This window comes from Oncorhynchus mykiss, chromosome 14 (genome assembly GCF_013265735.2).
Source record: "Oncorhynchus mykiss isolate Arlee chromosome 14, USDA_OmykA_1.1, whole genome shotgun sequence".
NCBI lineage: Eukaryota > Metazoa > Chordata > Actinopteri > Salmoniformes > Salmonidae > Oncorhynchus > Oncorhynchus mykiss.
The window spans coordinates 2,391,290-2,419,152 of NC_048578.1; the positions used below are offsets into that span (position 1 = coordinate 2,391,290).

General features: G+C 44.3%; 1 protein-coding gene across 2 annotated transcripts in view; it reads left to right on the forward strand.

Moving 5' to 3' along the window:
* LOC110488546 (AF4/FMR2 family member 2) overlaps positions 1-27,863 on the forward strand; it is a 175,226-nt gene that overhangs the window by 50,293 nt on the left and 97,070 nt on the right. The window lies entirely within an intron of this gene.

The following is a 27,863-nucleotide window of genomic DNA, read 5'->3' on the forward strand; positions in this document are numbered from 1 at the left end:
GCTTGTTGTGCCCGGGATGCGGTCAGCTTAGAGGAGAATGGAGATGGATGTTGTTATTGGAGCAGGAAGGGAAACGGGGTGGGGAGGGAAGGCGAGGGACCCCCTGCACAGCACAGCAGAGCATAGCGGAGCCCAGCTGGGGAGAGATGGGGGGGTGGAGGTGAGCACCATCTCTCCTCGTTCACTGACAGATGAGTCACTCGGTAAGAGGCGGGGAGGAAGAGAAAGATGCAGATAGAGAGGGAGAGAAGGGAGTAAGTGAACTGAAATTGAGAGACACGCAGAGTTAGTCAGTGCGAGACAGGCAGACAGAGAGAGAGAGAGAGAAGCGTCCTTTTAAACATGTCTGTCAGGAAAAGAGAAAACATCTTCAAGAACTTTGATTTGATTTTGTTTGACTTTAGTTTGTTAAAAAGAGTAGATTCTATTGAGCTTAGTCTCCTGAGAGCCCTCTGTTTAGTTGTTTATCCTCTTATATTTATCCAGGTTTCTCAACAAGCATAGGTGTAGAATAACTAAAGCCAGAAAAATCATCCCAGGTTGTATTCTTCCTCGTTTTCACAGCCCCACCTGGATAGCCGTTGTTTTAGAGTATGTGGTAATATTCATATGCTTGGTAATTACTCTTCCCCTCATGGCCGTGTGCAAGAGCCCATCCTTAACACTACACAACCCGTTGTTGTTGTTTTACAGCCTAATTAGATGATCTTATCCTCAAGCTCCTCCATCTAACATCCTCCTCTCCTCTTTATACAAGCTGAACCCTCTGAAAAGAGAAGAGAGATATCACTTTCATCCCCCTTTCAAATCAAACGGGTGTGGGAGAGGAGACTTCACAGGCGTGAAATGTTCCTCTCATTCTCCGCTCGGCCCCTGGAGAAAATATTTTGACAGGTTGAGTGTAAAATCCCAGAGTGATAAGGGTTTGCTAAATGGCTTTGGAAGCATCCTGTTAATACTGAGGCTATTGATTAGCGGCCTAGCTGCATTCACTGCTCACTCAGAAAAGCTCTGCCTGGCCAGCCTCTGATGTCAGAGAGGGAGTATGAAACATTGGAAAGCAGATAACACCTATTGATCCCCCCCCCCCACCCACCCCCCCCCCAAAAATACTGTTATTGCACCAGGCATTACACATGCTTTATAGAACTAATAGCCTTATCTCTAGCCTCACTAAGCACACGATTTGACGAGACAATGAGAGGTTTAGGAGGCGCTCTTCATGATGGATATGGAAGAGATATAGAGACCACGTTTTACATATTCAATGCATTGAGGATTTGTTGTTCTCTTTTTCCTCAAAGCCCTCGAGACATTTAATATTTCTGGAGTGGTATAAGCCTAAAGGCTTGAATATGCCTCTATTCATTTTTTTTCTCTATTTATTATACTTACCTGAGTGGACTTGAGCCGATTGAAAGGTTTGAAGTGTGTGCATTGATAGTACTGATAAAGAATAGGCTACAGTGCATATTGTATGGGCCAAGGGGCTGGTGGTCTAAGCTGGAGCACGATGATGTCATTCCTATAAGTTCATAAGGGCTGTGAATCTGTTTCTCCGACGTCTGTCTGACTGACTGCCAGCCACCCATCAGACTCCAGACTCCTGTCTGTCAGCTAACTGCCAGCAGATATACTGAGTGCGTGAGTAAGAGAGAGAGAGAGAGAGAGAGAGAGAGAGAGAGAGAGAGTGTGGGCTGCATAGCAATGGCCCTGGCCCTGAGTTTCTCATCCAGACTGCTAAATGTGGGGACAGTGATTCACTCTCATTAGACTGATCATAGGAACGTATTCACACAGGGCCCTGGGCCCGGAGCAGATCTGACCTCAGTTGAGCCGTGTTTCCCCATCCACCCAGCAGCCTGCTGACGTTAAAGGCCTTGTTTGCATTTAGAGAGCAGAAATGAATCATGTTGCTGTCTGATTTATATTTTCATATAGCCATCATACGAAAAAAAAATGGAGACCCCAGAAATGATCATGAAATATTATTACAAATAATCACATACTACTGTAGAATAATAATAGCATGTTTCAGAGCCAGTGTTTTGGAAAGGCTGGAACAGTAACTGGATGAGTCCATTTCTCAGACAGACAGTACATCCCACGCTGACCAGCAGGTTGGCTTATTAAAACAGCCCCTGGCGTCATGGGGCAGAAATCTTTATCCTCCGTTCTGTGTAAGCAGGCTCCGTCTCTCTCTCTCCCTTGCTTGCCGACTCGCTGGACAGACAGGAAGTCAGTTCCAGGAACATTTGATTATGCAGCGCTGCCAAGACTCACAGAGAGAGACAGGGGGGGGGGGGGGGGGGGGTGGGGGGGGGCAGAGAAAGTGAGCTTCCCTGGAACAAAGCCTTTACCCTCACCCTGAGTTTGAGTCACCCTGCCTGGAGTCTCTAGTCTTTCCTCAAAGGAAGCAGTCCTGTTACAGACTAAGTTCCCCACCTTAGTCTGTCAACACATTTGTCTTCTCACTCCTCATACTGGGTTTAGGTAGATAATAAATAAATACTAACAAGGCTCTGACATATATTCTGTGTTATTTTAGCTACATATTCAGTTGTTTTTATTTGTATGGATGATAATGAACCTAGTATAATATAATTTGGGATGTCATGAACATTTTCTTTGAGCACAGTTTTTTCCCCTCACCCAGATTCACTTGTAGAATTCCTTTATGCCCATATTGCTTTTTACTCAGACATTTTAATCATACATTACACACCAAGCTCACAAACGTTGTTTGCTTGGATTTGGCTTTGGAAGTCTAGCTTTTTGTGAAAGGGTACATTTTGCTGATTTGTCCGTGTCAAGGTAGAGGTGTTAACATTTTGATAATGTTGTGTTTAGTGAACCCAGAGACAAACATCGTCCTTACAAGACAGTGTAATTGGGGATGACAAGGAGGTATTGGTCATCACACAGTCGGCTGGTTTGGAGATGGAAAGAGACAGAGAGAGAGAGGCTGTGGGCTGAAGTGTTTGGATTTGCTGTGAGAGCACACCCTGAGAGACTGGGGTTAAGGGGCTGATGAGTGAAGAGAGAGTCGGGCCCAGGTTGGCCTTTCTTCTCCATGTTGGATGGATGCCAGCTCTCCTCTTCCTTGATTTACACTGTTTACAGATCCATTATATTTAGTTGAGAGCAGCAAGGTTTTACTGTTGCATATCTAAATAAGTCTGATCTTAGATCAGATATTAACGACTTTAAATACTACTTAACCACTTTTATGTTCCCTAAAACCTGATCTTGAACTGACCAGAGTCCACAACATCACAACCTTCTTTCAGACATGGCCGATCAGCCTCCGTTGTGTTTCACCGCCTGTAGGCCTCTCGACAATGACTCTCTAATATGACACAAATGAAAACATAAAGGCACTTAGATGAAAGGAGATGTTAAAAAACATATTTACATATAATAATTTATATAATTTAGGTGGGCCTGGTGAGAAGAGATAGAAATTGACAATGCGTGAGTCGTGGGTGAGAATTAGGTCACCCACTAGGGCTCACACACACTTCCTCATTCCTCACCCACTGCGTTTCACCCAGTCATGCTTGATGGGTTCTTCCATCCGCCTTTGTAAAATCACTTTAGAGTTCATTAATGCAAGTCTTTGGTACAAATTTACTGATCTAGTGAGTAATGTGGCTAATAAACATAAAAGGATGTGCTGTAACTCAGTCCTGGCAGACCCCCTCACCAACAGAGAGGAGGGTAAAAAAGGGAAATGAAAAGAGGGAGAAAAAAAGCTGAGATGAATATCACAGTGTAAGAATGGATCTGATCAAAGAAACCTGGAGGTTGAAATGAGTTATTGTGCTTTTTCCTCGATATATTCTGTCCTCTTCTTCTTCTTCTTCTTCTGTAGACTTTGTTCACAGCTTAGTGTCTGCACAGAATGTACCATACTTTAAAAATCGATATCTGCTTTTTGTGCTTATTTTTTATATGCTCAGAACTATCTGACTATGTTCAAAGCCCCTCAAGGCATCCCATATAAATTGTCCTGTATTGTATATCATTAATTGAATCACAGCTTTATATGATTCTGAAAAGTAAATACATAAGCAACACGACTAATAACACTTGGAACTTTAGTAGTAAGACTACTTTGAATGTTCCTCAAAGGGGCACGTCAAATAGAAGAGTCCCTCTTTAAACTGAGGTCAAGAATATGTGTTGACAATATCCTGATGGGAGTTCCGTACACAGTGGGGTGACCTGACCTATCCTCTACTCTGCTCTGCTCTGTGAATGAAGACTGGAGTGAACCTGCTGGTCAGAGACAGTCCACTCTTTGAAAGTGAACAGCACTTGTTCACAGTCCACTCTAAAAGACTGAACCAGCTCACCGGCTAGGCGACACTCCAGGACTAAACAGTGTCTTCAGAAGGCCTCTTCTCTGCCACATCCCCAGAGATAATGGGCTCCATTCCCACCGTGGAGCCACCCAAGCACCAGGCACGCCTCGCCTTGTCCTCCAGGATGGAAACCTGGGAGAAAGATGGCCACCCCCTCGCTCCCTGTAGAGTAAACCCTATCCCCCAGACAGGTCTTAATCAGGAGATACTTTGGGGTCCTCTCTTCCAGACGTGTCACCCGCACGGCCGACCGGATTAACAGGCCAGATAAGGCTATCCCAAATGGCACTGTATTCCATTTATAGTGCACTACTTTGACCAGGTCCCTGGTCAAAAATACTGCAATATATAGGGAATAGGGTGCCATTTGTGATGCACGAAATAAGCTTCCTCTCTTCCTCACCCTAGAAAAAGGGATAGTTATTAGGAGGCTTCCCCATTAGAAGTAACAGCTGGGATCATTTGCATAATACCCATCAGAAATATATTTTGTTCAGGGCTGCTTGTCAGGGGGGGAGAGAAAAAACAACAACAATAAAAGTATTTTCATTAGTGCTGCTAGAATCGCAACCTGTTTATACATTTCTGCTGCTTCTTATTGAAAAACCAACGTAGAACTCGTATAGTACCATTCTTACTCATCGGTCAATTGATTTAGGAAAGTTGAGGTTTGGTTGTCGGTAAGGTTGAGGTTTGGTTGTCGGTTGTCTAAATGATTTGAAATGAGAGAATGACTAGATATTAGGTTTGTGTGTGTGTGTGTGTGTGTGTGTGTGTGTGTTATTCATCTGAGCTTCTGTTTCTCTCTGCATGCTGTCTGACGCTCATTATTTCCTTGCTTGTCTGAACACCTTTTCTGCTCCGTGGGTAAGAAAAGGAGGAGTTTAAATAAGGACCCCTAAACTCAGCCGCGTTCAGTATCCAGTGGATTATCATAGCATTAGTTCACATTCTTAGGGAATTGGGAGGAATCAGCAGCTCACATTTAAATACTGAAATAGATGTTGCACTAAAAAAGCATGTATATCTTTAGATCAGAGAATGGATGGTAGGAAGGAAAGAAAGTTGGATGTTGATTCCCGTGAGTGAAGGAGTGGAAAGGTGGTTTCAGGTTGCGAGGTTGAGAAGAGGTTGCAGTTAAAAGGTAGTTTTTATTTCTCTGAGGTGGAGGGAGTGGAAAGGGAAGATTTGATTCCATCTGGTCCCTATAGGCCCTCAGCTATAGTCGTGGTTGGTTATCTTTTACGAAAGATACCCAGTGCTACTCTCTGCCGGCCTCTCAGAAAACCACAGCATGTTTGGATATTGAATTAGAACATTTCTGCTTGACTTCCCCATGCCTCATAGGTAATACTGCGTTGCAAAGCACCCATACATGAGCAATGATCTAAGGCCTCATCAAATGCATGCCCTCCCTCATCTCCTCCCCTCCTCTCCTCCTTTTCCTCACACCACATGTTTTCTGTTAGTTTTAGCCCCTATAAATACGGAGTGATGGCAACAGAACACAATTACACTGTGGATTTAGTGTGCTGTAATTGCAGGGGAGCATGATAAACATACTTTCATAGAGCCAGCCCATCCATCCCACCCATTTACCGTAATGGGGACTAGGAGAGGTCACTCCTGTGTTATCTATATAGTAAGCAACACACTCACCTCTGAACAGTATCTCACTCCCCTCGCTATTCATCAATCCTCATTCCTTATATGTGGCATACTTTGTTGTCTCTTGGAATTAGATATTTATTTATTTGCTTTTCGAATAGATGCAAATGTCTATGAGTTATCAGTAACACTGAAATGGATTGGATATCCCAAAGCCAGTCAAATATTGCAATATAACTGTTACACGCATACTATCAATGAACAAATGGCAAATACAGACCACATTTAAGGTTTAACATTACATTAAGCCGTTGGAAATCTGGGCTCAGTCAATTTAATGCAACAGAAAACCCTGAGTCCCTAAATTACTTTTCCCTCTCCGCCATCCAAGCATGGTTCATGCCTCTTGCCCTGAAAAAAAGAAACGCTTTATGGCTCTAGGCATTGCAAAACAATACACTATGTGGCCTACTGGTAGCTCTTTAGTCTTTTTAATTTATTTTTGATGCTCTCTGCTGTCGCTGAATATCTGTGGTGGCTTGTAATAAAATACCCGCTGTGCAATTTTGCAAGTATGTCAAGCAGAGCATGACCAGATATGCAAATTTAACACAGAAGAGCAAAAGTGGAATTTTTAGTATTTTGCATCTGCAGAAGCTGTTAAAGGCAGTTTAGAAAACAATGAATATATAATACAGAGGTGGCCCGACCGGAGGCTAAACCCTATTTATCAGCTGGGAGAAATAGTTTGTTATTTTGGTTTCAGATATTTTTTAGAGAGAGAATGAGAGTATAAAAGCGTGAGATGTAATTTGCGATTAGATCTGTATGAATGACAAAGGGATTTGGAGGGTCTCAGTGTGGCTCTCACTGTGGGTGGGTGAAGTCTTCTGACTGGGGCCCCATGAATCTATTGAGCGTAAATATCAAGGTCAGATCATCCCTCAGCTACCATATACTGACTGAGATCCTGGAGACAATCGTATACACTCTGCTTCTCCTACTTCCAAGTGAGTGTACAGGCTTTGACTTTCTCTGCAGTTAGGTGTGTATGTGTTAGTTTGGGTGTGAGCGTGTACATGTGTGCGTGTGTAGCTCATGCACGTGTGTGTGTGTGTGCGTGTGCGTGTGCGTGTGTGTGTGTGTGTGCGTGTGTGTGTGTGTGTGTGTGTACAGTAAGTACGTCTGTGGTTATTTCTTCTCAAGCATAGTGAAACGACCCTGATCAGTCACAGCAGTAAGCAGGTGTTGATGACTCAGGTAAACTGGCCTGTTTATTGACAGTGAGAGTCCTTAGTCACAGAGCCAAATCTAAGACGTGATGGATGATGCTTATTACTGGCTGTCTGCTCATGTTTAAATGTAGCCCTGGCGCTGCCGGTGGATACACAAGCCATTAGTCTGCTCTGAGGTCAGTTCACACCCCTCTGACCACCCTCAGGTACCTCTGTGCCCCTTCAATAGCTCTCTATGCCACCCCCAGCCTGCTTTCCACTCTCTATAACACTTTAATTGGAGATTATTTAGTTGAGTTTAGCTATTAAGAAGATTCTCAGCTGGATTTTCTCTGAGCTTACACGGTTTGCGTTTTTTTTGCATCACTGCTTTACACATCAAATCCGCTTGGTTTAAGGAAATGGGAATTGTGTTGGCTAAGGAAAGAACTGTTGTAGGAAGAATCAGTCTGGTGTAGTAATGCTCATATAGATCCTATACTTCATAGGATTCTATAATTGTGAGTTAATAGGATCTTTATGATAATGCCATCCAACAGATAGTTGTTATTTCCTCCACTCATCATATACACTACCGGTAAAAAGTTTTGGAACACCTACTCATTCAAGGGTTTTACTTTATTTTTACTATTTTCTACATTGTAGAGTAATAGTGATGACATCAACACTATGAAATAACACATATGGGATCATGTAGTAACCAAATAAAGTGTTAAACAAATCAAAATATATTATATATTTGAGATTCTTCAAATAGCCACACTTTGCCTGGATGACAGCTTTGCACACTCTTGGCATTTTCTCAACCAGCTTCATTGGTGCGGCAGGTAGCCCAGAGGTTAGATCATTGGGCCAGGACCGGGCTATCTTCTGTATACCTACATTGTCACAACACAACTGATTGGTTCAAACGTATTACGAGGAAAATACATTCCACAATTTCACTTTTAACAAGGCACACCTGTTAATTGAAATGCATTCCTGGTGACTACCTCATGAAGCTGGTTAAGAGAATGCCAAGAGTGTGCAAAGCTGTCATCAAGGCAAAGGGTGGCTACTTTGAAGAATCTCAAATATAAAAAAGATTTTGATTTGTTTAACACCTTTTTGGTTACTACATGATTCCATATGTGTTATTTCATAGTTGTGATGTCTTTACTATTATTCTACAATGTAGAAAATAGTAAAAATAAAGAAAAAACGTTGAATGAGTAGGTGTGTCCAAACTTTTTACTGGTACTGTATATATGTTGATTCAACATACAATTGTAAGGCAACCAGCTGCAATAGGATGTTGAGCAAATTCACAACAAAAAGTTTGCGTGAACATTTTGTTGAGCAATCCTATTGCAGCTGTTTGCCTTGTACATTGAATGTACAGTAAGTTTTTTTTTTTTTTTACAGTGTAGTTTTCTGTAGTGTAGCCTATCTCCCCCATCTCCACCTAACACGTACACACGGTGAGACTCCCCAGAGGATGAGAATTTGGCCTTCCTGTTCTGTGTGTACTCGGATCTCCTGGAGTGTGGGTGTGAGCACAGTGGTGTGAAATACTACAGTGCTTGTGTGCAAACACACATGGTACGAATGAATGTGGTGGTAGCTAGCTGCACCGGGACCATGCTTTGAAGGACTGATCTGACAGTGGTTCAACTTCTGTCTGACCTTGACTTCACTGATGGGTTCAGGTGAGAGATTAACCAGAGGTCACTTCCTGAGATGGCACTTCCCAGTTTGACCTCAGTTCTATTGCAGACTCATGCTGAGTCAAATGTTCGTGTTTTGAAATTTTAAGATAGCCAGTTGTAGTGAAATCCACAATCTGAGTCACTCTCGCACATTGCCTTTTGTGTGCACATCTGTTTTGTAAGTGTATAAAATGCAGACTGTAAATCGAAGATAAATCTAATTAAAATGTCATACAGGGGTACATGCATGCGTTACAATCTTAGAGCCCTCTGCCCATGCATCTTGCGGGAGAAAAGTACATTTCGAACTCAAAGTGCTTCTACAGCATGCGATTTAGTACTCTGAGATACTTTCTTTTGGCTTGTGAGTGTAATTTAATTAATGTGCGTATGTCAGCGTAAGATAGAGGATGAGAGAGAGAGCGCTAGAGGGTGTGTATGTCTGCCCTCTCTCGGGGATGCATGTTCTTTTGCCTCCTCTGTTTGCAGAGCAGTGAAGTAGTGTTCAGATGTACCGTGGTCTTTTAATGAAGGTTTGAATATAAAGTGACAGAGTCATCCATTAGCTGTGCATGTAACTGCTCTGGCCCCACTGTGTGCTGATTAGAGAGCCGAGGAGAGAAGAAGAGAGATAACGTACACATTAGGCCCCACATGTAAATTGCATTAGCTAATCAAAACACCAAGTGGATGCGTGCTCACAGAGATAAATTATTTCAAGGTTATACGATTTTTCTTGGCAAAAGGAATGAGTTGTACAATAGTTTAAAATGTTCAATGTACAGTAGAAAAGTATTGTTTACCAGTTGCTTATGCTAATTAATGATAAAGGATTTACGAAGTCCTCTGGCTGCCAAAGTCCCGGCTCCGCCCTCCTCCTATGTATTAGCCGTATCTTCACACACACAGATCCACTTGTTCTACCCTCAGTGATCTGAGGGAGAGGGGCTTAGAGAGGACAGGAGAGGAGAGGGGGGGGTGGGGAGCGAGAGAACGGGAGAGGGAGGGAGGGAGAGTGGGACAGAGAGAGGAGAGAGGGAGGTAGGGAGAGTGGGACAGAGAGAGGAGAGAGGGAGGGAGGGAGGGAGGGAGGGAGGGAGGGAGGGAGGGAGGGAGGGAGGGAGGGAGGGAGGGAGGGAGGGAGGGAGGGAGAGGAGGGAGGGAGAGTGGGACAGAGAGAGGAGGGAGGGAGAGTGGGACAGAGAGAGGAGAGAGGGGGGTGGGGAGCGAGAGAACGGGAGAGGGAGGGAGGGAGAGTGGGACAGAGAGAGGAGAGAGGGAGGGAGGGAGAGTGGGACAGAGAGAGGAGGGAGGGAGGGAGGGAGGGAGGGAGGGAGGGAGGGAGGGAGGGAGGGAGGGAGGGAGGGAGGGAGGGAGGGAGGGAGGGAGGGAGGGAGGGAGGGAGGGAGGGAGGGAGGGAGGGAGGGAGAAATAGAGGGAAAGAGGGAGAGAGAGATACAGAGAAGGAAAGTGGGGGGAGGGGTTCTGGGGAACCAGGGAGCTGACACCACTGTTGTGGTATCAGGGGGACCTCTATCTCTGCCCCTCCAAAAACCTCCAGCTCAGCCAGCCAGGCCAGTGGCGGCGGGGTGGCCAGTGGCGGTGGGGTGTCCAAACCTGTCCCCACTGAGGTCTGGAGCATGTTCCCACTTGCCACAGGACAATGACAGCTCCCACAGCCACTGCCAGCTGGCCCTGGGCCACTAACCACAGTCATACAACAACAATTGTGGCCATGAAAAGACAAAGGCATGCAGGCATGCACTCACGTCACAGTGCTACACTGTCAGTTGGTATTTTTTAAAGTGATTGTCAGTTCCAAAGCCCTGGGTGGTTAATTGTGAAAAGTCACCACTGATCATTCTCATGTAGAGGGGTTAGATATGCCCTGTTGTACAGTATCATGTAGTTCAACTCAATGAATTGAGGGACTATCTTAGAGAAAGGGCCAGTGTTGCACCTGTTCTTACTGCAGCCTGCAGTTACACACCCTCAGTCAGTCATGTACTGTAGCAGTCTGGAGTATCTCCTTACTGCAGGCTCTGATGGCTGCCGTTTTAGCTCCCAGATTACAGACATACAGGAAAGAAACCGGAGAGGTGCGGTGGTGTGATTCTTCTCAGTTTGAGTTACAGGGCTGTGCACCTGTCCTCTCCTCTCACCAAATGACTGGCTGCTCGGGTTTCAGATCTCAACTCTGGTCAGGACAAGGGTGGAATGACAATGTGCACAGCCTGCAGGTGATACCTCAAATGCCCAGGGCTTCAAACCCAGACCACAACTGCACGGCTATACCATGGTGGCCAGAGAGCAAAGTGTGCCTACACCAACCTGACCCTTGACCCAGTCCCACCTATTCTCAACTGTCCATTTAGAAGTCTGTTGGTTGATTGGGTCTCTGGTGCCAGCTGGATGGTCCTCATCCACATTTAATTCATGGAAATTGTCAGCTGTAACTGTGTCCTTAACTCGGCTTTACTGTAGACCAGTGGCATATTGTCTGTTTGTCAGGACTGGGTTTTTATAGCTCCAGGTCTTGTCTGCCATCAGTCACAAGCTCAGATCGTTCAAGCAGTCCTGTGTTACACAGGCTGCCTTGTTGCCTCTCCTGATGTCTATATCAGGTAAACATTGACATACTATGCACATGCCTAAAGTGGAAGAATATAAAAGTCATTTTTATAACTGCAAAGCAACATTACTGTTATTATCAATTAATTATAATGTATTTAGTTATAGATTACTTCAGTGCTGGATGTATTCAAGTGAAAACGAATGTGTATTTGTTACTATTTCAGTCTTTAAACTAGTCGGGGTCTTGATGCTTGAAGGAGTAAGATTATCCCACAGGTAGACATGCTTATTTCTTTCTCTCTTAGGTCCATAAAAGTGCCAATAGATGAGATACCCAACATACTGTAGATCTACCACCGGTGGCGTGTGAGCTCAGAACCACATCAGTTTGTTATTACAGAAAACACGATCACCTTTGATGCCGTTCTAGCATGAGAGCAGGGTGTAGTATGAGAATGTTTCCCTGACACCTGACTTTTCTCTGCGTAGGGATAAACACAGAAGGTGGACCGAACCACTGCCAGGTCAAAGGGTTTGACATGCAGGAGGAAAGTAGGCCGTTATAACGGCCTAATGGAAGGGAGATAATTACCTATAGTGACGAGCCACTGAGATAGGAAAGGGTCCAGCAGAGAAAGGTGACTCCTCGCGGTTGACATGGAGCCTGTTGACCCTGACGACCAGGCAGGGCGAGTCGCTCAATGAACTCTGGCAGGTTTACCCAAGCAGATCAATGGCAGTTAATCTTTCTGTGTTGGCTGCTTCTGCCATGGCCTTGGCTGCAGCCAGGCAGTTGGAGGAAGAGCAGAAGTGAGTGCCTGTCCATGAGTGCCTGTCCGTACAGCGGTGTGTAGTTCTCTCGCCCACTCTCCCTCTGCCGCCATTGGCACAGAGCGGGGCAGGGACAAGCATACATAAGCAGCACACAGAGAGAGAACCACACACGGAGGGACCACACACATAACTACACAGAGACAAATGAACCCCCTACCAGCGAGAACCCACACATTTAGCAGGAGCTATTTCTCCTCTCTGTTCGACCTGTCAATCACACTCCATTCTCTTCCACCGCTCATGCAGACGGCAGGCAGGGAGGAGGAGGAAGCGCTTCCGAGCCAATTAATTATTGTTGTGAATTTCCCAAATCCTGGAGATGGTATCAGCTGCAAATTTTCCTCCACCACAATTACAGTGACTGCTGCGAACTATTCACATTTACGAGGGTGCCGATTTTAAATTATCAGAGACATTAGTCGTTTGTGTCTCTAAGTGGGTTTTGATTTCCACTGAAGACAGGCACAGGGGTGACGTGAGGAGGAAACTGGAATTAAACAACAACAGTGCACACAGGCTGGCTGTTAAAAACCCCAGTGCCCTTGGTGGAGACAGATAAAGCAGTCAAGACGCTGAATAGCTCCTCTAGGCTTTATACTGTACACTTCAGCTGGAGAAGACACATTGCTGTAGTTCAACTGTTCAGGTTTGAATAACACACGCAGTATGTTTGGGATTGCCATTGGAGCATTGTGTGTGTGTGTGTGTGTGTGTGTGTGTGTGTGTGTGTGTGTGTGTGTGTGTGTGTGTGTGTGTGTGTGTGTGTGTGTGTGTGTGTGTGTGTGTGTGTGTGTGTGTGTGTGTGTGTGTGTGTGTGTGTGCGTGTGTGCGTGTGTGTGTGTGTGTGTGTGTGTGTGTGTGTGTGTGTGTAACTGCTTGTGAACCCATGTCTCATGCTTTTGTTATTTTGTCATGTTGCAGATGAAGAAAAGGGAGTTCCTAACCTGTGGTATCCTTTAAACCATAGCCCAGTCTGATTTATGATTTATAGAACCCACTGGTGTTCTGCAGTTAACCAAGTAACCACTGGGCTTTCAAGCTCCTAGCCAGGAAAAATAATCTTACATTCTTGTTATATATTTTATAATTCACTGATCCTCAAAAAGAGCCTGTCTCTCTCAGGGGGGGGGCTTATTTGATCCAGCCCATTGGTAAATTAGTGGGGGCCCAATGTTTCTATAAGGCTGCAGTGCAAGTCCCTATGGGTCTCCATGCACTAGTCCAGGTCACTGTTCACCCTCTTCCCATGATTATCATGTTGAACAACAGATAGTGTTTAGAAGACTCGCTATTGAACTTGGAAACAAATGTGCAAATTACCCGCAGAAATTGGATATTACAACCTCCACTGGCGTAATGGTCAGTGACTGCCGTATAAATCAAAACATAATTATGGCGGGGCCCCCGACTTCCTCATTTGCATAAGTGCTCATAAAGACGGGGGAATATTATGTCGTACCGAAATGAAATAAATAAACAAAAGAAAAAGTGATGAAGCAGCCGGCACACAAATACCTCCCTGGCGAATAACAGTGAATTCATCAAACAGATGTTATTGCCCCAGCCACTGTGTTGGTGGAATTCTTTGAGGCTTCAAAAAAAGAAGAAAGACCTACTGCTGATGGATTTCGCACAGAGAGCTTCGGGGAGGGTGGTGGATGATGTCACAGTTCACACACACGGTGGTGCTGCTGTGTGCCTGTTTTCTGTATCCTCCCGTCCCTCACCCCAATCACCCCCTCACTCCCTAGCCCCAAACCACCAGTGGATCCCACTGCCCCCACAGAAATGTCAGCCAAGACATATGCTGTTGGACAGTTCATGTACCCATACGAGGGAGTCATGGCGAAATAGGGAAAGCTTGAATGGATTCCTTGGGAAAGGTAACCCTGCAATTGTGTCTTACTTGTTCGCCCTTTTTTTCTTTGATTGACATAATCAGAATGGGACACTTTTTGTCCTTGTCAAAAGATAATTTTGTGACCAAAGACAATGATGCTGTGAATGATGATATGTGATATGGTGTCAACCTGTATAGAACAACCACAATTGGCTGGCTAGTGTTACTCACAGTATTTTATTTTATTGAACCTTTATTTAACTAGGCAAGTCAGTTAAGAACAAATTCTTATTTACAATGACGGCCTAGGAACAGCGTGTTAACTGCCTTGTTCAGGGGCAGAACGACAGATTTTTACCTTGTCCGCTCGGGGGATTCAATGTAGCAACGCTCAAACCACTAGGCTACCTGCTGCCCCTACACACGGAAGTGTTTAGATGACTGCCATGCTTTAACTAAATACAAGGATGTCACACATTAGAAATAAGGCTAATGTTTCAGCTAGCCATATTCTATTGCAATTATATGGTTCAATAGCGGTGATTATAGTTCTTTTTCAATCTCCCTCTCTGAAGTTTTGGTTTGCTGGCTCCCTCATCATATCCTGCCTGGGCATAATGGGCCAGTCTGGTGGAAAAAGGATGATAAATGGAGCTGGCAGGGGCTCATAGATTTATTAAATTTCTATCAAACCCTGTAACAAAAAATCTGCTTTGGTTAGGAACGGGCTTAGATTTTTTAATCAAAATTCATGAGTCCCCGATTCGTGGTTGAACAGGCCCGAGGAAGACTTGAATCGAAGACTGATTAAAGAAAATAAAAGGCTTATTTGAAGTAATTTTTCAATGACGCCTTTTAATTGGATGTTAAATCAAATTCTTATCTGCTTTCCCGCAGATAGCGTTCTATATGGTGTTAGCATGGGTGTCACTTCCACTGTAACCGATACTCGGAATAACAATGACTTCACACTTCCTCACTCGGCGAAGGATGGAAGGCAGCGTGAGTGGCTGCTGCGTGCGTTCCGAGGCTGCATGGGCCGACTGATTAAAAATGCAAACGAAGGGGGTTGGATTTGTTTATTTCTGCTTCTCAAGCTGTTTGAGAAATCCTTTAGGAGGGGAGATAGACAATGTTGTTGGGGGAAGGGTGCTGGACAGTTGTTGTGGAGGGGGCTCATTCTGTGATGTGAGGAGGGGAGTATGGCCTAGCAGTGGATATATGGCTGCCAGCAGATCCCAGCCACTAGTAATGAGACTGGTCCTTTTGATGACTTATTCCAGTTTACTGTAGATGCACATACATCCACAGCCTACACACTCATCTTAGAGATATTGTGCACAACTTAGCTAGCATTCAGTGCATAAATGCTAGCTACACAAGTGCAAGGGAAAGCGCCCTCGCTGGGTATAAAGTACGTCTTAGCTGCTTGCAGGTCATTTTAATTGATGCGGTTGGTGTTGAGGGGAAATTACATTTGCAACAGTAATAATATTGAACTACAATGCCCTCTGTGGTAGAGTAGTGTCTTCTAAATGATGATTCCGTGGAGAGCAGAACAGGGCATGTTCCAGACTCAGTTGTTCTCTAGTCAGGACTCGGAGGAAATAGAGGAGGCGTTTCATCAGCCAGAGATGTAATGCCATTGTGTTTTATAGCAGCGAAGTGACACTGCGTCACAATGACCTAAGAACATATTGTAGTCTCTGAGCGTTTCTGTCACCTTCTCCATAAAAATGCAGCACCTCATCACTTTAAACTACTGCCGCTCTTAATGGGAAAAAGTTATGTCTTTGTCTGTCCTGCTGTTCAACGGTTGATTCTTACATTCAGGATGTCCACTTGTTCTGTTCTGTCTGGACTCCTCAAACGTGTACCTCTTTGTGTGTGTGTGTGTGTGTGTGTGTGTGTGTGTGTGTGTGTGTGTGTGTGTGTGTGTGTGTGTGTGTGTGTGTGTGTGTGTGTGTGTGTGTGTGTGTGTGTGTGTGTGTGCATGCACACACGTGAGGGCATTTACATTTCAGTCATTTAGTAAACACACTTATCCGGATCCCAGGATTGTATGGTTGTAAGGGTGTATCTGTTTTTGTGTGTAGGCTGCCTATATGTCAGCAAGAGAATGTATCTCTCTAGATGAGCGTTTGTTTGTCAGTGATTGTGTGTGACAAGCAGACTTCAGATGCAGGTATTTACGCCACACAATGCCTCAGGGGGATCCTTGTATACGTTAGTTAGTGCTGTAGCAACAGGCCTCTGGGCTATCTGTCAATGCAGGAGAGATTTGGGTTAGATCCAGGCTCCTGTCACGTCCTACTGGTGTGCCCTGATTCAGTCGACAGGCACCCTGGCATGCTCTCACACAGGTCCTCTATAACGATTACCATAGAGCACAGAACAGGACCAATATACAACAATTCCTCTTTTCCAAATACAACTCACCCAAGAGTAAAACATATTGGAAGTGGATATATGGGTCTCCAGCCACATCCATTCAACATTTACACTAGGTTCAATAGCGCAGTACTGTCATGGTTGAATGAGTTTCTACCTGATCCTGGCTGACCTCAGGTGAGACTTAGGGGCCTGTGGGATTGTCTTAGTTTATCATGTTTTTGTATCTAAAAGAGTTCAAGTCCATGATAGTGGCCTGATTTGAATTTCATTGAGTTTATTGTTCCATTGAAACAGCATGTCCTCACCGGCTGAATCCCATACATATCATAACGTTGTTCAAGGCTACTCTATTCATTAGCTTGTCTGCTGTATCTCTTAAGTGGGTGTTGCATTTTTATTTTGGTTGTGGTGCCACCACGTACAGACAGATGCATGCAAACACACTCACGCGCGTGGATAAACACACACACACACACACACACACACACACACACACACACACACACACACACACACACATACACACACACACACACACACACACACACACACACACACACACACACACACACACACAGAGCACTCGCATACGCATACGCACACACACACAAAGCTCTAAAAGGGCACTACTATGGAGATCAATCCAGCATTGTAATTATTCACAGAAACAAAGCCAAAATGGGCAGTCAAAAAAAGAAGAAAAAAACGATGAGAAATCATTAGTGTGTGCAAGTTAAATTAATAACTGAAGGACAAAAACAAGTCAAAGGTCAAGCACGGAATGATTCCTGAAGGCACATATTTCTGCATGTGATTTACTGCTGGCTGGCTGACATTGTTTTGTGTTGGTGTGGAGTGAGTGTGTGCGTGTGTGTGTGTGTTTGCATTCCAGTGATACAGCAGCCACTGGCTCCCTGGCTCATTACATTTTCGTTGACTGTGAGAATACAGAGAATGCAGAGCTTATCTGTGCCCTCCATCCACGTGGCTGGCTACCACGCTGCTCATGCTGCTGTTGTTGGAGAGTTCCTGATGAAATTGTTGTTCCCCTCTAATCTAGCACATTATTGCCTTTCAAACTGGCCTGTCTGGGGCAGAGAGGGGTTGGCTGGGTTGACTGAGGTGTACTCAGGGTCTGGACTGGGGCAGAGAGGCTGCTGAGTACTAGAGGAGGTTCAAGAGGTCATGGGGTGGTGTGGTTAGAGGGTTGATGGGGGGGGGGGGGAGAGGGGAAGACAACATTTAAAAGATTGGTAAGAGATTATAAAGTAGTATAAAGAGGTTGGAGGTACAGTTGGTTAGATGCACAGTTGGAGAGCATTAATGAAAGGTAGAGGACTGGAATGTAGGTAAAGTAGAGTTCATGTAATTTACAGTTATTCACCTGTCATCATGTTGTCCTCTCCACTGTGGGACCAGTGGGAGTAGTCAGCCATTGGGTGAGCCCGGGAGCCTCATTTGAATACATTGTTAGTCAGTGATGTGGAGCAGTGTGGTGTTCGCGTCACAGTGGCCCTCCCTCTCTCACTATGCCTCTCCACTAGAGGAATATTAATTGAAGTCAGGAGCCATCAGTAATGTGGGCTTGACAGCCGACAAAATCAGCGGACACAAATGCCCTCTGAAACAAGTGCACACGATACCCCATGTGGTCTCACTGTTCAAAGTCCCTCAATGCTGCTTATAAACTGGGCTGCGAAGATAATGTGGGTGTGTGTGTGAGTGGGGGTGGGGGGGAAGGGCTTGTGTGTGTGTGTGTCTGCACGTATAGAAGAAATAACAGCAGTAGGCAGTAAATCACAGTTTGGTGAGGGCCATATTTCTATAATCTGGTCTCTAGTTAGTGGTATTTGGAACAATCATTGTGTTTGAAGCTCTCTTCTCCCCATTTGGCTCTACCTTTGCCAAAGTTCTGTTTTCTCCCCTAGTTTTTAAAGTGAAGCTGCAATCTAAAACCTGTAACTCTGACGGGACAACTCACCACCACAGCTCTGCACAGTTCATTTGTCTAGGTATCTGAGTAGCAAGGCAAGAACAATACAACTCCTCATATATACATCCAAAAAAATGACAGTGAATATCTCAGTGTGTGTGTTAGTGTTTTCTGCTCGTGTCTATCCTCATTCATATTTTTTTATTTATTTCTCACTGGCTTGCTTTCATCAGCCTGGTTTCCTCCTTTCCTCCTCTTTCCTCCACCTGCGCCCAGGTAGCTTACACACTGTAGTCAAAACTTTAGCAGCTTCACGCCTTTAAAAACAAACCTTGAAATGAAATGGAAAATATATGGAAACAAGGGCTGTGTGTTAAAGTCTAATGACAACTAAATGTGATTGTTATATAGTTCCATGGATATTAGCTACAGTAGTCTTTTGTAACTGCCCATGATTGCCGTATCGTCCTGATAGCAATGGAACTTAAGCTTGTTTTAACTATGCATCGTTCCTACAACAGCCGAGTCATTGAGCAGACATTCTTATGCCAAAAGTTGGACCTTTTCCAAAATGGGCATAGGGCTTTCCTATTCAGACCCGATACACATAAATAAATGTTTTAAAAATAGAGACCAGTCCCGAACGGACCCGAGGACAACTAAACCGAGGCAAACCGCTCAGAGATTTGGATCATTGTTTTTGAAACGCTGCTAAGCCACCCTTGCACTCTTTATTTTTTATTGAACCTTTATTTAACTAGGCAAGTCAGTTAAGAACAAATTCTTATTTACAATGACGACCTACACCGGCCAAACCCGAACGACACTGGACCAATTGGGCGCCACCCTATGGGACTCCCAGTCACGGCCGGTTGTGATACAGCCTGGATACACTCTACTGAAACATAGCTGTTATGTTAGAACGCTGAAGGGGCTTATAGTGAACATAGTTCATACTATACATACAATACTCAATTTAGTCATCCTCCTACCAATCCCTGCTTATTTTTTCCTCAAACATTGACCTCTATCCTGAGATCAGACCCACATCATTTGCATATGCAGTCTGCTCCAGAATGATCTCCTAAATCATTATATCTATGGAGAACCGGAGTGCCCCTTCTACATTATCCATCATCCTTCCCCTCTTTACCCATCTCTCTCTCTCTCTCTCTCTCTCTCTCTCTCTCTCTCCTCATAATGATGAAACGCAGATGGAGACTTGCATACTGTGCATAAATAGCATATTTAATTGGTCTGCAGCGCGGCCTAAATCAAATTACTCTTGGACTGACAGGAACACTTACGTTAACATCGTTCCCTAGCAGAGCCCAAGCCAAAATTTTAATTAGTAACAGATAATTAGGATAAGAGAGGGAACTTAGGCTGACGTCGGCGCTGCGTAATTGGAATGCATGTAAAACATACTGCTGCTGCTCATTAGTGGTAGCCTATAGCTCTGGCCACTTTATGACCTCACTCACACTCTCCACAGTAGCAGTGTGGAAACATACAGCATCACTCGTTTGAGATTGCTCAGAGTAAAGATCCCTAGGTAATTTACCACTTTGAATCCCTCTGGCCATAGCCAATCCCTCTGTGATTTAAGCTGTGCTTTAAGCACTGAAAGTTAGTAAAATTGAGTTTTACCTTTGGCATAGTGTTTTTGAGACTATTTCCATTCTATGTGAGAGATGAGAAGATCTAAGCGTCAGGCCCCTGAGGGCCCCGGTTCAGCAGCTGGTGTATTTACTCCATCAGCTAATTGCTGTGGAGGGAGATTTTACACCTACAGTGGTACAACGCCCCTCTCTCAGATGCTGGCCCCTCCTGACAACACGTCACTTAGCGTTCCACAATAAAGGTCAGCTTTTTGAGATGATGGACTGGAATTCTCCCAGGGTAACCATTATAATTCCCCTCATTTGCCCCCTCTCTTCCTCAACGATCCCCAGTCTTCCTACTGTATCATTTGTTAATGCTGGCAGAGCTCATTACTTTACCCTTTGAGGAGAGGAGTGGTGCTCGGTGCCTCAGCCTGGCTGTAGCTCCAGGCACTTGGGGTATCATGCTGAATGATTAGCAAGCCAAGATTAATAGTGAATTAAAGTACCTGGAGATTACACATCTCCCTTCCTGCAGCCTGGCTGCCTGGCAGGGAAGCCAGGCTGGGTCCTCTGCTTTATGCCTGGGTGGTCATATGGGGGAGGTTTCCCCTGCAGGACCAGCTAGCGTTCCCCCTGCCTGTAGTCACGCTTCCACTAGCATCTGAGGGATGTTGTGCTTTGCATGGTAATTAGGTCCCTTTGTTCCATCTGTTTGGTGGTGTAAGCGCTGGGGGGCGGCTGAGGCAGAGGCAGGCAAGGCTGCACGCTGAGCCCCAGGGATTGTGCATTCTGTGGGGGTGGCAGGAGCGCAGGCTGGGCCTCTACCTCCATGCCCAGCCCTAGGGCGCTCTACTTCTTACTATAGGATAGGTGCATCTTATTTGTTTTGGTGTTTGGATGCATCTGTGAAGTGACTCTGTCTGTCCATCTGTCCATCCGTATGTCTGTCTGATTGTTTTTGTGAGTCTGTATGTCTACCTGCCTTTTTGCCAGAGTGTTGTTTGGCCTCATGGCCGGCGTCACGCTAAGCGGAGGTGGCAGGGGCTGTGCAGCGCCTGACAGGGGAGTCTCCTCCCCTCCACTCATCCCAGCTGGGTGTCTCCCTGTGTTAGTGTCCATGCCCCAGCAGACCCACACCCCCAGCACGCCCACATGGGCGCTGTCCCATGGGGCAGAGGGCAGAGCAGCAGGCCTGGGAAGAAAAGAGAGGGAGAAAAAAGTCCTCTATGAGCTCTAAGAGGTGCCTCAATACCTTCCAGAACTATCTTTCTGAAGGCAGTCTGTAGCATAAAGCTAAAGGTAAAGCATTTGAAAGCTGCCTGTTGCTGTGTTCAGGTACAGTAAAACATCTGATGATGAGTACACAGACGTGTTAAATGCTTCAGAGGGACCCTGGCTGTTCTGAAATGCGTGAGAGGTGGGTGTGCGTGGGGGAGGGGTATCCGTGAGAGATGAGCCCGGCTGTGCCTTCACAAAAGCCATTGAAAATGAAGTGTGGAAATCAGATTAAACGTGAAAGCCAGCTCCTACAATAAAACAATATGGAAAACAGAGGCAAGCAGAGGATGTGGAATAGAAGGGAGAACCGAATCAGTCAGGAGCTCAATGAATTCAATGAAGTACCTGATTATAACGATCCTGCAGAAAATATTTTTTTGGCGTATGCCCTGAGGAATGGAAGTAGGCCTGTGGAATTGCTGGAACCAAGCATGTTAGTGAGTCACTATGCAACAGAACAATCTATCGGTTTCCCTTATAATTGTGGTATTGCTGGGAAATGCCAGGGAGCAATGAAAGGGGTGTATACAGGGTGGAAATTAGAACGTCCATTTAGAATGAACATGCTGCATTTGATTGAGGCTCATCTTGGGCAGGCATGTGTAAATCTAGTCTGATTTAATTTATTGTAAGAAACTGTACTTAAGGAGGCATACTCAGAACATTTATAAATACTGAGGTATCTGTAGTGTTGTTGATTTAATCATATTACTCTTTTGAAAAAAATATTTATTGTCCCGTTACTGTGTGTGACATGGCATAAATGGGAATTAGGAAGTGAATCTGTTTTTTTCTCTCTGTTGATCTGACAGTTCAAAGAGCTCCTTACTGACTGACAACTTCATTGGGACAACTTGTTCCATTTTCATGCGAACATCAGTTCCTCTGTTGTACTAGTTCCTCTGTGTGTCTATTAGTGTCTGATCCCATCTCAGTGAGATAGCTCTGTTGGGTAAAGGGTCACTCAGATACAGTAACTACTCTCTCATGTGAGCTAGCCCTCTATTGTTAGGTTCAGCCTTAGGCGGGGGGGGGGGGGGGGGGGTTCAATCTCAAATGCCCTAAGGACTCCTTAAGCTCCGTGTTGGATCACTGCCGTAACTGCCCAATGGCTATATACAGTGCCTTGCGAAAGTATTCGGCCCCCTTGAACTTTGCGACCTTTTGCCACATTTCAGGCTTCAAACATAAAGATATAAAACTGTATTTTTTTGTGAAGAATCAACAACAAGTGGGACACAATCATGAAGTGGAACGACATTTATTGGATATTTCAAACTTTTTTAACAAATCAAAAACTGAAAAATTGGGCGTGCAAAATTATTCAGCCCCTTTACTTTCAGTGCAGCAAACTCTCTCCAGAAGTTCAGTGAGGATCTCTGAATGATCCAATGTTGACCTAAATGACTAATGATGATAAATACAATCCACCTGTGTGTAATCAAGTCTCCGTATAAATGCACCTGCACTGTGATAGTCTCAGAGGTCCGTTAAAAGCGCAGAGAGCATCATGAAGAACAAGGAACACACCAGGCAGGTCCGAGATACTGTTGTGAAGAAGTTTAAAGCCGGATTTGGATACAAAAAGATTTCCCAAGCTTTAAACATCCCAAGGAGCACTGTGCAAGCGATAATATTGAAATGGAAGGAGTATCAGACCACTGCAAATCTACCAAGACATGGCCGTCCCTCTAAACGTTCAGCTCATACAAGGAGAAGACTGATCAGAGATGCAGCCAAGAGGCCCATGATCACTCTGGATGAACTGCAGAGATCTACAGCTGAGGTGGGAGACTCTGTCCATAGGACAACAATCAGTCGTATATTGCACAAATCTGGCCTTTATGGAAGAGTGGCAAGAAGAAAGCCATTTCTTAAAGATATCCATAAAAAGTGTTGTTTAAAGTTTGCCACAAGCCACCTGGGAGACACACCAAACATGTGGAAGAAGGTGCTCTGGTCAGATGAAACCAAAATTGAACTTTTTGGCAACAATGCAAAACGTTATGTTTGGCGTAAAAGCAACACAGCTGAACACACCATCCCCACTGTCAAACGTGGTGGCAGCATCATGGTTTGGGCTTGCTTTTCTTCAGCAGGGACAGGGAAGATGGTTAAAATTGATGGGAAGATGGATGGAGCCAAATACAGGACCATTCTGGAAGAAAACCTGATGGAGTCTGCAAAAGACCTGAGACTGGGACGGAGATTTGTCTTCCAACAAGACAATGATCCAAAACATAAAGCAAAATCTACAATGGAATGGTTCAAAAATAAACATATCCAGGTGTTAGAATGGCCAAGTCAAAGTCCAGACCTGAATCCAATCGAGAATCTTTGGAAAGAACTGAAAACTGCTGTTCACAAAGGCTCTCCATCCAACCTCACTGAGCTCAAGCTGTTTTGCAAGGAGGAATGGAAAAAAATGTCAGTCTCTCGATGTGCAAAACTGATAGAGACATACCCCAAGTGACTTACAGCTGTAATCGCAGTAAAAGGTGGCGCTACAAAGTATTAACTTAAGGGGGCTGAATAATTTTGCACGCTTAATTTTTCAGTTTTTGATTTGTTAAAAAAGTTTGAAATATCCAATAAATGTCGTTCCACTTCATGATTGTGTCCCACTTGTTGTTGATTCTTCACAAAAAATACAGTTTTATATCTTTATGTTTGAAGCCTGAAATGTGGCAAAAGGTCGCAAAGTTCAAGGGGGCCGAATACTTTCGCAAGGCACTGTATATATATACAGTTGAAGTCGGACGTTTACATACACCTTAGCCAAATACATTTAAACATTTTCACAATTCCTGACACTTAATCCTAGTAAAAATTCCCTGTCTTAGGTCAGTTAAGATCACCACTTTATTTTAAGAATGTGAAATGTCAGAATAATAGTAGAGAGAATGATTTATTTCAGTTTTTATTTCTTTCATCACATTCCCAGTGGGTCAGAAGTTTACATACACTCAATTAGTATTTGGTAGCATTGCCTATAAATTGTTGAACATGGGTCAAACATTTCGGGTAGCCTTCCATAAGCTTCCCACAATAAGTTGGGTGAATTTTGTCCCATTCCTCCTGACAGAGCTGGTGTAACTGAGTCAGGTTTGTAGGCCTCCTTGCTCGCACATGCTTTTTCAGTTCTGCCCACACATTTTCTATAAGATTGAGGTCAGGGCTTTGTGATGGCCACTCCAATGCCTTGACTTTGTTGTCCTTAAGCCATTTTGCCACAACTTTGAAAGTATGCTTGGGGTCATTGTTCATTTGGAAGACCCATTTGCGACCAAGCTTTAACTTCTTGACTTCCTGACTGTCTTGAGATGTTGCTTCAATATATCCACATAATTTTCCTACCTCATGTGCCATCTATTTTGTGTAGTGCACCAGTCCCTCCTGCAGCAAAGCACCCACACAACATGATGCTGCCACCCCGTGCTTCACAGTTGGGATGGTGTTATTCAGCTTGCAAGCCTCCCCCTTTTTCATTGTTAATAAAGATGTTGACTCAAATTGACTAATATCTCGCTTGGGTTTTGTGTGTATACCCTGAGGCATGGTGCGGCGCAAATACCTGCATCTGATGTCTGCTTGTCACACACAATCACTGACAAACATATGCTCATCTAGAGAGATACATTTATTTTCCAACTCATAACTCATTTATCTATTCATCTTTGTCTATATATCAGTCAGCCCATGAAATGGGCTGACTGCCCTATGTGCCTGTCTGTGACTGTCTATCTGTGTGTCCTTTTTTTCTGTCATCAATCATGTTTTTCCCGTTGTTTATTCATCCGTCCACTGTCAGAAGGATAGACAGCTAAAAAGCCCCCTGTGAGCTTCTGCTTATCGTCTCATGTTCAAATCTACCTATTTGTTCCTGGAGCTGCTCTTCCACTTTTTAAGCCCAATTTGAGTGGTTGCAGAGAGCATCGGAGCCTTGTGCAACTTTGATACATGCGTTTTTAAAAATGAGGCTAATACATCTTATCTGTTGTTGATGCACAGACGCTTTTCTCAACAGCTATTTCAAAGAAAACGTATTTCTGCCCCAGTAATTGCCTCTGCAACATTCCCTGGATCTGCACATCATTCAAAGCAATTGGTCTTATTTTTCCCTGAAAGCTGCAGAACGAGGTGACTGACAAAAAAATGTTCTATCCTTTTTTTCCATTTTTTTTCCCCATTTACCCGTGTCTTGCCAAAAAAAAATAACTCGGAGAGAGATTAATGACACTTCCAGTGATCTCCGTGTGAGAAAAACACCAAGCATGTTAAATTCATCACTGCGAAGATACAATTAACTGCTTTAGTGTGATTAAAACTTGTGAGTTGTAACCGGTTGTAACACTGAGCTGCTCAATATTCAGTATTGGATTTTCTGTGTTTTTTTGCATACACTTTACAGTCCATACACTGTCCACACAAATGATTTTTAACATGGAACTGTAGAGAATTACATCTGAAGAGCGTATCTCATTTTTATTTTACATTGCCCATGGAATCACGCTATTCTGGAACACGGGCATCTTGCAAAGCTTTTATTCACATGGGGAAATTGCCTATCGCAGAAGAATCATTTGTAAGTCCATTCAATCTGACTGGAACGGCAGGCACACAGAGAACCCTGCCTGAGTTAGGAAATAAGATCTCAGCTGGATAATTCTGTTCCAGCCATTTTGCAAAATAACTTTGGGGATATTGAGAAATTAACGTGCTTTAATGCGTCTGTAAACACACTCCTCAACCCATTGGAAATGCATTGTCTGTTCAATCACATTTGTCAAATGCTATCTGAAATGTCACAATTTATGTCAGCCAGCCGGCTGCACTGCCTCTGACGATCTTTGTTTTTACCTCAACTGCCTTCCATTAGCTCCAGTATCATAACCATGACAATAACTTCAATATCTGCAATACGAACCCAGATATCTGTCACATCTGACTTGATCCCGACAAGCCCAAACCTCTCAGAGTGGGTCTAAACTGTTTGTCACTGAACTGGGATTCCTCTTTATATCTTTGACATTTGGTGTTCATTCCCGAGGCAGAGGAACAAGGCAGACATAGAGCACCTCCGAGAGTCACGCCTCGAATCTAAATGGGGTTCACCACAAGAGACGGTGATATGGACCCAGTGTGCCTGGAATAAGTTGTGCCCCTGTACTTCTGTACCATGAAGTGATATTAGACAGAGCCAGGACAATGGTAGAGAACCCATCTGATTAGAGTCACTTGGTTGGTTTCTATGGGAACAGGATATTATGTGCTGTTGGTTGAGCTAACAGGAAGTTTATATCTGTCTGTGAGGCTTGTTTACAAAGCTCCTACTGACTCCAATCCCCCTTGTGGGATCTGGGATGAATTAGGATGACTTCAGACACCCTCCGCTGTGGACTGGCACTGTATAGCATGGCTCATTCATAAACACACAGTCACAAACAGTTAAACACTAATATCTCTGGAGAGGAATACCAGTAAAATATAGATATAGTTTTACTAATTCACTCTTTGATGTAATAGTTAAACAACGCGTTCTACCATTTTGTGTGTTATAATTGCTTTCTGTCATGGTTTCAGTTCTGTTGATACTCAGAATTCAATAGGAGCTGGTACTTTGCAAAGATGCATATTCATTAAATCACAATAATTTACAACTACAAACTCTTACTGAGTATATTGTATCTTTATTTATATCCTCATTGCCACTGTAGTTTAGCAGCTTTACAGCACAGATCACACCATTGTGTCAAACAGAGTCAGAGGATGGTAGTGTAGAAGGAGGCTGGAGGAACACGACAGGTCAGCCATGGCATAAGGAGCGTCTTGGGGATGCTACTGTGTGTAGCTACCCAGCTCCCTGTAGCCTGAGGTGGATAAAGCCCAGCTCTGCTCCCTCCATCACTCCTCACCCCACGCCTCCTCCCTACCCAATGCCCCTAACCCTCTCTTTGGACTCACTGACCTTTCCAGTGCCAAGATGCCCCCAGTCATGCACAGGGTGGGCTGATGCCACTACCAGAGCAGAGGTAAAGCAGAGCAGAGTAGAGGAGACTGTGTGAGGGCCAGCCAGTCATCCAGGGTCCCATGTGGCTCTGTGGGTGGCATGATCTCATCAGCCAGCCCAGAGATCACAGTACGTATTTTAGCCTACACACACACGCACACACACACACACACACACAGACACACACACACACACACACACACACACACACACACACACACACACAGACACACACACACACACACACACACATTACTGGAGATTCCCTGCTATGGTCAAATTTGCTATGAACTGGCGATATCCAGAAAAATCCTCACTCTCTCTATTAGTTTGTGATGAGGTATTAGGTTATACTTAGATTCCGTAATTATCTGTTGAGCTGCAATTAGCATGTTTGCCAACATGATCTATATACTGTATAGAGCCAGGTGGCATATTGAATTTCAATATTTTATCAGTTCAGCCTGTCTTTGGCAATGACTGCATGGTGACCTC